The sequence below is a fragment of the Arachis hypogaea genome, chromosome 18 (assembly GCF_003086295.3).
Source record: "Arachis hypogaea cultivar Tifrunner chromosome 18, arahy.Tifrunner.gnm2.J5K5, whole genome shotgun sequence".
Taxonomy (NCBI): domain Eukaryota; kingdom Viridiplantae; phylum Streptophyta; class Magnoliopsida; order Fabales; family Fabaceae; genus Arachis; species Arachis hypogaea.
The window spans coordinates 67,168,491-67,180,434 of record NC_092053.1 but is presented as its reverse complement, the minus strand read 5'-3'; the positions used below and the strand labels follow the sequence as shown (position 1 = coordinate 67,180,434).

Sequence of the window (11,944 nt, the reverse complement as noted above, 5' to 3'; positions counted from 1 at the left end):
CTTTGCTTCATCCTCTGTGGTTTCCTTTGAGATCTCCTTTAGATTTTTCCCACTTCTGAGGGTTATGGCCTTACATTCTTCCTTGCAATAGCCTTGGCAGCATGAGAAACGCTTGTCCCAGGGGTTTGCTTAGACAAATACACAATTTGATTTTCTAGCTTCTGGATGGCAGCTCCTTGGTTTTGCAGGTTAGAATTTACTTCTTCCTTAAAAGCTTTCAATTCGGTTATGTCTTGACTCATGGTTGCAAGCATTCCTTCTATCCTGTTTAATTGATCTTGAAATTGTTGGTTCGGGTTAGGTTGGGTAGGTTGATTATTTTGGCCATCATATGGTGGTTGAGAGTAAGTGTTTTGTGTGGCTTGGTATGATCTTTGGTTAGATTTTTGGTATGTGGAATCATTATGTTGGTTGTGGTTGTAAGGTTTGTGGTTTTGTGGTTGGGTTTGTTGGTTTCCCCACCCAAAGTTTGGGTGGTTTTTCCATCCTGGGTTGTAAGTGTTGGAATGTGGATCATATGATTGCCTTTGTTGGTTTCCCACATAGTTGGCCTCTTCCCGATCACCTCCTTCAGTGTTTTCTTCCTCTTGATCTTGTGTGTGTATTGCCGCCACTTGTTTTGTTTCTAATTTCCTGGTGAGCTCTGCTAGTTGCTTGGCAAACACCTTGTTTTGGGCTAGAATTGTATCAACATGGTTCAGCTCCATGACTCCCTTAGTGTTGTGTCTCTCTGATGCATAGTAGTACTCATTCTCAGCCACTGTCTCAATCACTTCAATGGCTTCTTCCACAGTCTTTTTCCTATTCAATGAACCTCCTGATGAATGGTCTACAGCCTTCCTTGATTCATAAGACAGTCCATCATAGAAAATATGCAATTGCACCCAGTCATGGAACATGTCTGGTGGGCATTTCCTTGTCAAATCCTTGAATCTCTCCCATGCCTCGTAGAGAGTTTCACCATCTTGTTGTCTAAAAGTCTGAACCTCAGATCGAAGCCTATTGACCTTTTGTGAGGGGTAGAAACGTGCCAAAAACTTGCTTTCCACCTCGTCCCATGTTGTTAGGCTCCCCCTTGGGAATGATTCCAGCCACTTAGCTGCCTTGTCCCTAAGTGAAAATGGGAACAAAAGCAATTTATAGGCATCTTCCTGGACTCCATTGGACTTCACAGTGTCGCAAATTCTCAGGAATTTTGTGAGATGTTGGTTTGGGTCTTCATTAGCACTTCCACCAAATGAACAATGATTCTCCACAAGTGATATTAGCTGTGGTTTGAGCTCAAAATTGTTGGCCTGAATGGGTGGTTTCTGGATGCTGCTACCACAATTCCCAGAGGTTGGGTTTATGTATGAACTAAGAACCCTCCTCTCAGGAATGGCATTGTTTCCATCAGCTCTCTCATGGTTGTGAATTTTTCTATCCATGTTGAGATCTAAAGCTTCCTCAAAATTGTCCTCATATTCTCCTTCAGATTCTTCTTCTCCCAGTATTCTCTTCCCTCTTGCTTCCCTTCTAAGTCTATGAAGGGTCCTCTCTGGTTCGGTATATGGAGGAGTTGATGTCTCTCCTCTCCTACCTGTCATACAAGAACACAGCACAGGCAACAAACAAGTGAAATACTCTTGGTTAATGGAAGAGTATGGTTAGAGCAGTTGAGGAATTAATTCAAACAGTTAGTGAGTCAGTGAGTTAGTTGCTTGAATTTAAAAGCATAAAGAAAGAAAGCATGTAACAGAGTGCAGAAATTAAAATTCAACAAGTAACTTGTACTGAATTAATCAAAACAAAAAAAATGTGCTCAATCTAGTTAACTTCCAATTTTGAGAATTGTCAATCGAAAACCAATCCCCGGCAACGGCGCCATAAACTTGATGCGCATAAACTTGTTATGCCACGATTTAGGAAATTGCACGATCGGCAAAATTCCTTCCGGCAAGTGCACCAGTTATCGTCAAGTAAAAACTCACAATAGAGTGAGGTCGAATCCCACAAGGATTGGTTGAGTGAGCAATTCGGATTAGAAGTGTGTTCTAGTTGAGCGGAATCAAGATTTAGATGAGAATTGCGGAATGTAAAATTGGCGGGAAACGTAAATGACAAGAAATTGAAATGGCGGAATCTTAAATTGCATGAATTAAAGAGCAGAAGCTAAATTGCTGAAATTAAAAGGGAATGGGGGTGATTGCATGAATTGAGTTGCAGAATGTAAAGAGAAAGTGGAAATCAGAAATGGGAATTCATTGGGTTATAGGAGATATTGAGATCTCCGAATCAAAACATGTTTATCTCTTCCTCAACCAATGCGTTCATTGAATTTTGCTTGGCAATCTTATATGATTGGATCCCAATCCCTTGGCTCACCAATTCTCTCTAAAAACAAACAAATTCCCAATCCCTTGGTTTAAATGTTCATAAGAAGAGATGATGCTCGATCACTGATTATACCACACAGTTTCATGAACCACAATTTGGTAGGATTACATGTCACAATATCCATCCAAACCCCAATCCAATTCACTGTGAGAAAGCTTCTCTAGCATGAATCCTCCATTCCTTTCCCAAGGTTCCGAAGGATTCCAATTATGGGTAGTTTCTTTCCCAAGACAACTACCCAATGGAATTAGATCGAGAAGCTTTCTAACAAAATTCAAGAGAAAAGATTGAAGAAAAAGATAAACTATTATTGATTCATTGAATTACAATAGAGCTCCCTAACCCAATGAAAGGGGGTTTAGTGAGTCATAGCTCTGAATTCAATTACAAAGATATGAAAACTAGCTAAATGAAAAGGTAAAAGTCCTCCCTAACTTAAATTCTATCCTATTTATACACTTTCTATATTGAGCTTCTGTTGTGTTTCTTGGGCTTTGAGGCCTCTCCCTGCTTTCCTTTTGCCTTGGGTTTATGATCCATAATCTTGATGAGGCTGTTGATCCAAATTCTGTAATATTCATTGAGCCAACTTAGTGATAATCAAATAAAGACACATGACTCAATAAATTGAAATTTCAGACTCATCAATCCTTCAGGCCCAATCCCATAAACCATGATATTCAATTGGGTTTCATACCAGAGTAAGTTTAAGTTAATGTTTGTGTTCAAATACTAACTTAAACCGCAATATTTTTGGCCAAGAAACCTTTTCCAAGAGTGGCGTTTAAGTTGCAGTTTAAGCTTAAACTGCAGCTTAAACGCCAGACACTTCCAGTGATGCCTTTTGTGGGAGCACATTTAAGCTTCAGTTTAAGGTTAAACTGAAGCTTAAACGTGGAAATGGAAGAAGGCAGCCCTGGAGGGTAACTTAGTCGAACACGTTTAAGCTTCAGTTTAAGGTTAAACTGAAGCTTAAACGTGGAGATAGGAAAGGCAGCCCTGGAGGTCGAACACGTTTAAGCTCCAGTTTAAGGTTAAACTGGAGCTTAAACGTGGAAATAGAGAAAGCCATCCTGGAGGTCGAACACGTTTAAGCTCCAGTTTAAGGTTAAACTGGAGCTTAAACGTGGAAGCTGAGAAAGGTAGCCCTGGAGGTGTCGAACACGTTTAAGCTCCAGTTTAAGGTTAAACTGGAGCTTAAACGTGGAAATGGAGAAAGCAACCCTGGAGGAGAAAACTTGGTCGAACACGTTTAAGCTCTAGTTTAAGGTTGAACTGGAGCTTAAACGTGGAATTGGCTCCCTGGTGCATTTCCCATTTCTGGCGTTTAACCTCCAGTTTAAGGTTAAACTGGAGGTTAAACGTGGAAATGCTTCCTGAGTGGAATTCTCATTCTGGCGTTTAACCTCCAGTTTAAGGTTAAACTGGAGGTTAAACGTGGAAATGCTTCTTTGGTGAGACTTTCATTCTGGCGTTTAACCTCCAGTTTAAGGTTAAACTGGAGGTTAAACTTCAGTTTCAGCATTTCTTAGCCTTCATGATTCTGGCGTTTAAGCTCCAGTTTAAGCTTAAACTGGAACTTAAACTCCACATGTGATATTCAAGCTTCCTTTATTGATTTTGTTGCTTCCTTGCCTAGCCTCTTCTTTCCTGAAATCATCCAAACAATTGCATCAAAGTCTTGCAAAATTTCATGAGAATTCTTCCATTCATAGCATTCAAGTAATATAACTAAAACTCATGGAATTTGCATCAAAATCATACTGTTTGGATGGTTCATTGTTTTGTTATTCATTTAACCATTCTTGGTTACTTTAAGCTCAAGAAAATGCATAAAACAACTAAAACTAACAGAAAAATGCTAGTGAAACTAGCTTAAGATGCCTTGGCATCAATTTTACTGGTTTTTTTTTTTTTACGTTGTGCTGACCCTCGTTCTTTAAATGACGCTATCTCGAGGAGGACACCTAAAGGCGAACCGTAATGGCCTCATCTTCGGCAGGATCCTCAGGTTTTTTTTTTCAGTTTTTCTTTGCATTTTTTTTACGTTGCGCTGACCCTCGTTCTTTAAATGACGCTATCCCGAGGAGGACACCTAAAGGCGAGCTATAACGGCCTCATCTTCAGCAGGCTCCTCTGATTTTTTTTCCGGTTTTTTTCAGTAATTTTTTTTTATGTTGTGCTGACCCTTGTTCTTTAAATGACGTTATCCCGAGGAGGACACCTAAAGGCGAGCCGGAATGGCCTCATCTTCGGCAGGCTCCTCTGGTTTTTTTTTTCTGGTTTTTTTTTTTTTTTTTTTTTTTTTTTTTTTTTTAACGTTGTGCTGACCATCGTTCTTTAAATGACGCTGTCCCGAGTAGGACACCTAAAGGCAAGCCGTAATGGCCTCATCTTCGGCAGGCTCATCTGGGTTATTTTTACGGTTTTTTTTTTGCGGTTTTTTTTTTACGTTGCACTGACCTTCGTTCTTTAAATGACGCTATCCCGAGGAGGACACCTAAAGGCGAGCCGTAATGGCCTCATCTTCGGCAGGCTCCTCTGGTTTTTTTTTTTTCGGTTTTTCTTTGCATTTTTTTCACATTGCGCTGACCCTCTTTCTTTAAATGATGCTATCCCGAGGTGGACACCGAAAGGCGAGCCATAATGGCCTCATCTTCAGCAGGCTCCTCTGGTTTTTTTTTCCGATTTTTTTTAGTTTTTTTTTTTTACGTTGTGCTAGCCCTCGTTCTTTAAATGACGCTATCCCGAGGAGGACACCTATAGGCGAACCGTAATGGCCTCATCTTCGGCAGGCTACTCTGGATTTTTTTTTTTACGTTGTGCTGACCCTCGTTCTTTAAATGACGCTATCCTGAGGAGGACACCTAAAGGCGAGCCGTAATGGCCTCATCTTCGGCAGGCTCCTATGGTTTTTTTTTCTTGGTTTTTTTTTTTTTTTTTACATTGGGCTGACCCTCGTTCTTTAAATGACGCTATCCCGAGGAGGACACCTAAAGGCAAGCCATAATGGCCTAATCTTCGGTAGACTACTCTGAAATTTTTTTTTTACGTTGTGCTGACCTTCGTTCTTTGAATGACGCTATCCTGAGGATGACACCTAAAGGCGAACCGTAATGGCCTCATCTTCGGCAGGCTCCTCTGGTTTTTTTTTTTTTCAATTTTTCTTTGCAGTTTTTTTTTACGTTGCACTGACCTTCGTTCTTTAAATGACGCTATCCCGAGGAGGACACCTAAAGGCGAGCCGTAATGGCCTCATCTTCGGCAGGCTCCTCTGGTTTTTTTTTTTTCGGTTTTTCTTTGAATTTTTTTTATGTTGCGCTGACCCTCGTTCTTTAAATGACGCTATCCCGAGGAGAACACCTAAAGGCGAGCCATAATGGCCTCATCTTCAGCAGGCTCCTCTGGTTTTTTTTTTCCGGTTTTTTTTCAGTTTTTTTTTTAAGTTGTGCTGACCATTGTTCTTTAAATGACTCTATCCCGAGGAGGACACCTAAAGGCAAGCCGTAATAGCCTCATCTTCGGCAGGCTACTCTGGATTTTTTTTTTACGTTGTGCTGACCCTCGTTCTTTAAATGACGCTATCCTGAGGAGGACACCTAAAGGCGAGCCATAATGGCCTCATCTTCGGCAGGCTCCTCTAGTTTTTTTTCTGGGTTTCTTTTTACGTTGCGCTGATCTTCGTTCTTTAAATGACGCTATTCCGTGGAAGACACCTAAAGGCGAGCCGTAATGGCCTCATCTTCCGCAGGCTCCTCTTGTTTTTTTTTTCTGGTTTTTTTCAGTATTTTTTTTTTTACGTTGTGCTGACCCTCGTTCTTTAAATGACGCTATCCCGAGGAGGACACCTAAAGGCGAACCGTAATGGCCTCATCTTCGGCAGGATCCTCAGGTTTTTTTTTTTCAGTTTTTCTTTGCATTTTTTTTACGTTGCGCTGACCCACGTTCTTTAAATGACGCTATCCCGAGGAGGACACCTAAAGGCGAGCTATAACGGCCTCATCTTCAGCAGGCTCCTCTGATTTTTTTTCCGGTTTTTTCATTAATTTTTTTTATGTGGTGCTGACCCTTGTTCTTTAAATGACGTTATCCCGAGGAGGACACCTAAAGGCGAGCCGGAATGGCCTCATCTTCGGTAGGCTCCTCCGGGTTTTTTTTTTTTTTTTTTTTTTTTTTTTTTTTTTTTTTTTTTTACGTTGTGCTGACCCTCTTTCTTTAAATGACGCTATCCCGAGGAGGACACCTAAAGGCGAGCCATAATGGCCTCATCTTCAGCAGGCTCCTCTGGTTTTTTTTCAGTTTTTTTTTTTTTACGTTGTGCTGACCCTCGTTCTTTAAAAGACACTATCTCGAGAAGGACACCTATAGGCGAACCATAATGGCCTCATCTTCGGCAGGCTCCTTTGGTTTTTTTTCTGGGTTTTTTTTTTTTTTTAACGTTGTGTTGACCATCGTTCTTTAAATGACGCTGTTCCGAGTAGGACACCTAAAGGCAAGCCGTAATGGCCTCATCTACGGCAGGCTCCTCCGATTTTTTTTCCATTTTTTTTTTTACGTTGCACTGACCTTCGTTCTTTAAATGACGCTATCCCGAGGAGGACACCTAAAGGCGAGCCGTAATGGCCTCATCTTCGGCAGGCTACTCTGGTTTTTTTTCTGGGTTTTTTTTTTTTTAATGTTGTGCTGACCATCGTTCTTTAAATGACGCTGTCCCGAGTAGGACATCTAAAGGCAAGCCGTAATGTCCTCATCTTCGGCAGGCTACTCTGGATTTTTTTTTTTACATTGTGCTGACCCTCGTTCTTTAAATGACGCTATCCTGAGGAGGACACCTAAAGGCGAGCCGTAATGGCCTCATCTTCGGCAGGTTCCTCTGGTTTTTTTTTCTAGGTTTTTTTTTTTTTTTTTACATTGGGCTAACCCTCGTTCTTTAGATGACGCTATCCCGAGGAGGACACCTAAAGGCAAGCCGTAATGGCCTCATATTCGGCAGGCTACTCTGGATTTTTTTTCTTACGTGGTTCTGACCCTCATTCTTTAAATGACGCTATCCCGAGGAGGACACCTATAGGCGAACCGTAATGGCCTCATCTTTGGTAGGCTCCTCTGGTTTTTTTTCTGGGTTTTTTATTTTTTTATTTTTTTAACGTTGTGCTGACCATCGTTCTTTAAATGACGCTGTCCCGAGTAAGACACCTAAAGGCAAGCCGTAATGGCCTCATCTTCGGCAGGCTACTCTGGATTTTTTTTTTACGTTGTGCTGACCCTCGTTCTTTAAATGACGCTATCTTGAGGAGGACACCTAAAGGCGAGCCGTAATGGCCTCATCTTCGGCAGGCTCCTCTGGTTTTTTTTTCTATTTTTTTTTTTTTTTTTACGTTGGGCTGACCCTCGTTCTTTAAATGACGCTATCCCGAGGAGGACACCTAAAGGCAAGCCATAATGGCCTCATCTTCGGCAGGCTACTCTGGATTTTTTTTTTACGTTGTGCTGACCCTCGTTCTTTAAATGATGCTATCCCGAGGAGGACACCTATAGGCGAACCGTAATGGCCTCATCTTCGGCAGGCTCCTCTGGTTTTTTTTTTTGTTTTTCTTTGCATTTTTTTTCTTACGTTGCACCGACCTTCATTCTTTAAATGACGCTATCCTGAGGAGGACACCTGATGCGTATTTCAGAAAACGAAAAATGAATTCTAAATACACAAAACTAACCGGCAAGTGCACCGGGTCGTATCAAGTAATAAAACTCACGGGAGTGAGGTCGATCCCACAGGGATTGAAGGATTGAGCAATTTTAGTTTAGTGGTTGATTTATTCAAGCGAATCAAGAGTTGATTTGAGTGGTTTGTATTCGACAAAAGCTAAATTGCATGAAATTAAAAGGGAGAAGGGTAGATTGCAGAAAATTAAAGAGCAAAGAAAGTAAATAAGCTGAATCTTAAAGAACAAGTAATGTAAATTTCAGAAACTTAGATTGCAAGAAATGTAAATTGAAGAATCTTAAAGTACAAGAAATGTAAATGGCTTGAGTGGTAAAGGGAATTGGGAAGTGGATTTGCAGAAATTAAACAAGGAACAATAAATTGCAACAAACAGGAATGTAGAAGATGGATTCAATTGAACCAGATCTTGACAAAAATGGAAATCAGCTTGGTGTAGTAACGAAACAGGGAAATTAAAATTTAAAGCTGTAGATCTCAAGACCCAAGAGACTAGATAACCAAGTCTAGATCTCACTGCCTTCCTAGATCCTGCAAGAACAATTGCAAAGGAAATGTAAATTACAGAGAGAATAGAAGAAGAAGCAATGAACAGAAATTGAAATTCGATTATGCAGAAAATTAAACAAGATCCAAAGGTGAGATTGAAACAGAAGTTCTTCAATTCTCCACCTAAGATCCCAAGCAAGAAAAGTAAAGAGTGCTCAACAAGAACCAGGAAGAAGAGAGATCAATTCTCCTCCCCAATTCTCTAGAATTCTAAAAAAAACAATTCAAAAATGTAAAGTGAGTTCTCTACTGTAAGTGTTACGAAAATTCTAAAAGGAAGCTCTCTTAAAACTTAAATCCTAAGTTATTTATACACTTTCTTCAAATGGTCTTCAAGCCTTCAATTGGGCCTTTGTTCTTGATGGAATTGGGTTGATAAAGGTCTTGGTTGATTGCTCTTGGAGTTGGAGAAAGATCCATTGTGAACCGAGTTGAAAAACATAAAAGCTTGAGTAAAAGTTTGAGTAAAAGTTTGAGGCAAACTTTTACTCAAACTTTTTATACCAGATTGCTTAAACTTGCTGCTACCAATGTTTGAGCCAAAGTTTGAGGTCAAACTTTTAGCCAAACGTGGATCCCTCTTGTATGCCTCTTGGGGTGCTACTTTGTCCGCTTGTCAACGTTGCCAATTTCATGCCAACTATAGACTATTATATATGGTTGGAAAGCACTGAATGTCAGCTTTCTAACCCAATTGGAATCACCTCAATTGGACATCTACAACTTAAGTTATGCTCCTTTGAAGAGGACAGGGTCGCTGGCTTTGGTGTGCAACGTTTGAGGCGACGTTTGACCTCAAATGTGGACGTAAACGCCAGGTTCTGGAGGCTCAAATGCATTGTCCACCCCATACTATTATATATTTTTGGAAAGCCCTGAATGTCTACTTTCCAATGCCATTGGAAGCGCATCATTTGGAGCTCTACAGCTCGAGTTATACTCCGTCGAAGGTGCAGAGGTCAGTTGGCCTCACTGCAGGTTGCCACCATGTTCGTTTATGCTCATTGCGGGGCAGTTTTCTCCCTCAATTTTAGTGTCCACCATGCAATGCCATATATGCTTGGAAAGCTCTCAATTCCTACTTTCCATTGCTTTTTGAATCACCTCATTTGGAGCTCTGTAGCTCAAGTTATTCTTGTTGGAAGTATACCCCTTGTATGCCTTGTGGCGCCAACGTTTGCCAAAAAGCTTGAGGCAAACGTTGGCTCAAGCTTTTCTCCCAAAAGTTTGAGCTAAAGTTTGAGGCAAACTTTTGCTCAAACTTTTGTTCTCTCTTGCTCCTAGCCATTCCTACTTCCTTCAACCTTCTTCAAAACTCTTTTCACCTATCATCAATCAACCAAACACATCAAAGCTTTGCTTAAAATCATGAGTTTGTTATTCTTTCATAATATATGACAATTATAGCATAAAATCTCATGAAATTGCATTAATTCATCCATGGTTGATTGAATAAAAGGAAACATGGAAATCTACCCAATTGGCTTGCTTATGGCTCAAGAAAGTGCATAAAACCTATTGAAAACAAAGGAAAAAGCATAGAAAAACATGACATGGAGACATGTCATCAACACCTAAAGGCGAGCCGTAATGGCCTCATCTTCGGCAGGCTCTTCTGGTTTTTTTTTTTTGGTTTTTCTTTGCATTTTTTTTACGTTGTGCTGACCCTCGTTCTTTAAATGCCGCTATCCCGAGGAGGACACCAAAAGGCGAGCCGTAATGGCCTCATCTTCGGTAGGCTCCTCTAGTTTTTTTTTCGGGGTTTTTTTTTTACGTTGCGCTGATATTCGTTCTTTAAATGACGCTATCCCGTGGAGGACACCTAAAGGCGAGCCGTAATGGCCTCATCTTCAGCAGGCTCCTCTGGTTTTTTTTTTCCGGTTTTTTTCAGTATTTTTTTTTTACGTTGTGCTGACCCTCGTTCTTTAAATGACGCTATCCCGAGGAGGACACCTAAAGGCGAGCCATAATGGCCTCATCTACGGCAGGCTCCTTCGATTTTTTTTTCCAATTTTTTTTTTTTTACGTTGTGCTGACCCTCGTTCTTTAAATGACGCTATCCCAAGGAGGACACCTAAAGGCGACCCGTAATGGCCTCATCTTTGGCAAGCTCCTCTGGTTTATTTTACTGGTTTTTTTTTTTACGTTGTGCTAACCCTCGTTCTTTAAATGACGCTATCCCGAGGAGGACACCTAAAGGCGAACCGTAATGGCCTCATCTTCGGCAGGCTCCTCTGGTTTTTTTTTTCGGTTTTTTTTTTTTTGCATTTTTTTTACGTTGCGCTGACCCTCGTTCTTTAAATGACGCTATCCCGAGGCGGACACCTAAAGGCGAGCTATAACGGCCTCATCTTCAGCAGGCTCCTCTGATTTTTTTTTCCGGTTTTTTTCAGTAATTTTTTTTCCGGTTTTTTTTTTTACGTTGCGCTGATATTCGTTCTTTAAATGACGCTATCCCGAGGAGGACACCAAAAGGCGAGCCGAAATAGCCTCATCTTCGGCAGGCTCCTCTGGTTTTTTTTTTTTCGATTTTTCTTTGCAGTTTTTTTTTTACGTTGCACTGACCTTCGTTCTTTAAATGACGCTATTCCGAGGAGGACACCTAAAGGCGAGCCGTAACGGCCTCATCTTCGGTAGGCTCCTCCGGTTATTTTTTTTTATTTTTTAACGTTGTGCTGACCCTCTTTCTTTAAATGACGCTATCCCGAGGTGGACACCTAAAGGCGAGCCATAATGGCCTCATCTTCAGCAGGCTCCTCTGGTTTTTTTTCAGTTTTTTTTTACGTTGTGCTGACCCTAGTTCTTTAAATGACGCTATCTCGAGGAGGACACCTATAGGCGAACCGTAATGGCCTCATCTTCGGCAGGCTCCTTTGGTTTTTTTTTTCTGGGTTTTTTTTTTTTTAACGTTGTGTTGACCATCGTTTTTTAAATGACGCTGTCCCGAGTAGGACACCTAAAGGCAAGCCGTAATGGCCTCATCTTCGGCAGGGTACTCTGGATTTTTTTTTTACGTTGTGCTGACCCTCGTTCTTTAAATGACGCTATCCTGAGGAGGACACCTAAAGGCGAGCCGTAATAGCCTCATCTTCGGCAGGCTCCTCTGGTTTTTTTTCGGTTTTTCTTTGCATTTTTTTTACGTTGTGCTGACCCTCGTTCTTTAAATGCCGCTATCCTGAGGAGGACACCAAAAGGCGAGCCGAAATGGCCTCATCTTCGGCAGGCTCCTCTGGGTTTTTTTTTTTACGATGTGCTGACCCTCGTTCTTTAAATGACGGAATCCCGAGGAGGACACCT

The 11,944-nt window shown here is 41.1% G+C and overlaps 1 non-coding gene across 1 annotated transcript; it reads left to right on the top strand.

Annotated features, from left to right (window-relative positions):
* Positions 1-897: 897 nt before the first annotated feature.
* Positions 898-1,001, top strand: LOC112774083 (small nucleolar RNA R71). Its single transcript, XR_003188591.1, has one exon. It is a non-coding gene; the product is annotated as a small nucleolar RNA R71 (small nucleolar RNA).
* Positions 1,002-11,944: the final 10,943 nt, after the last annotated feature.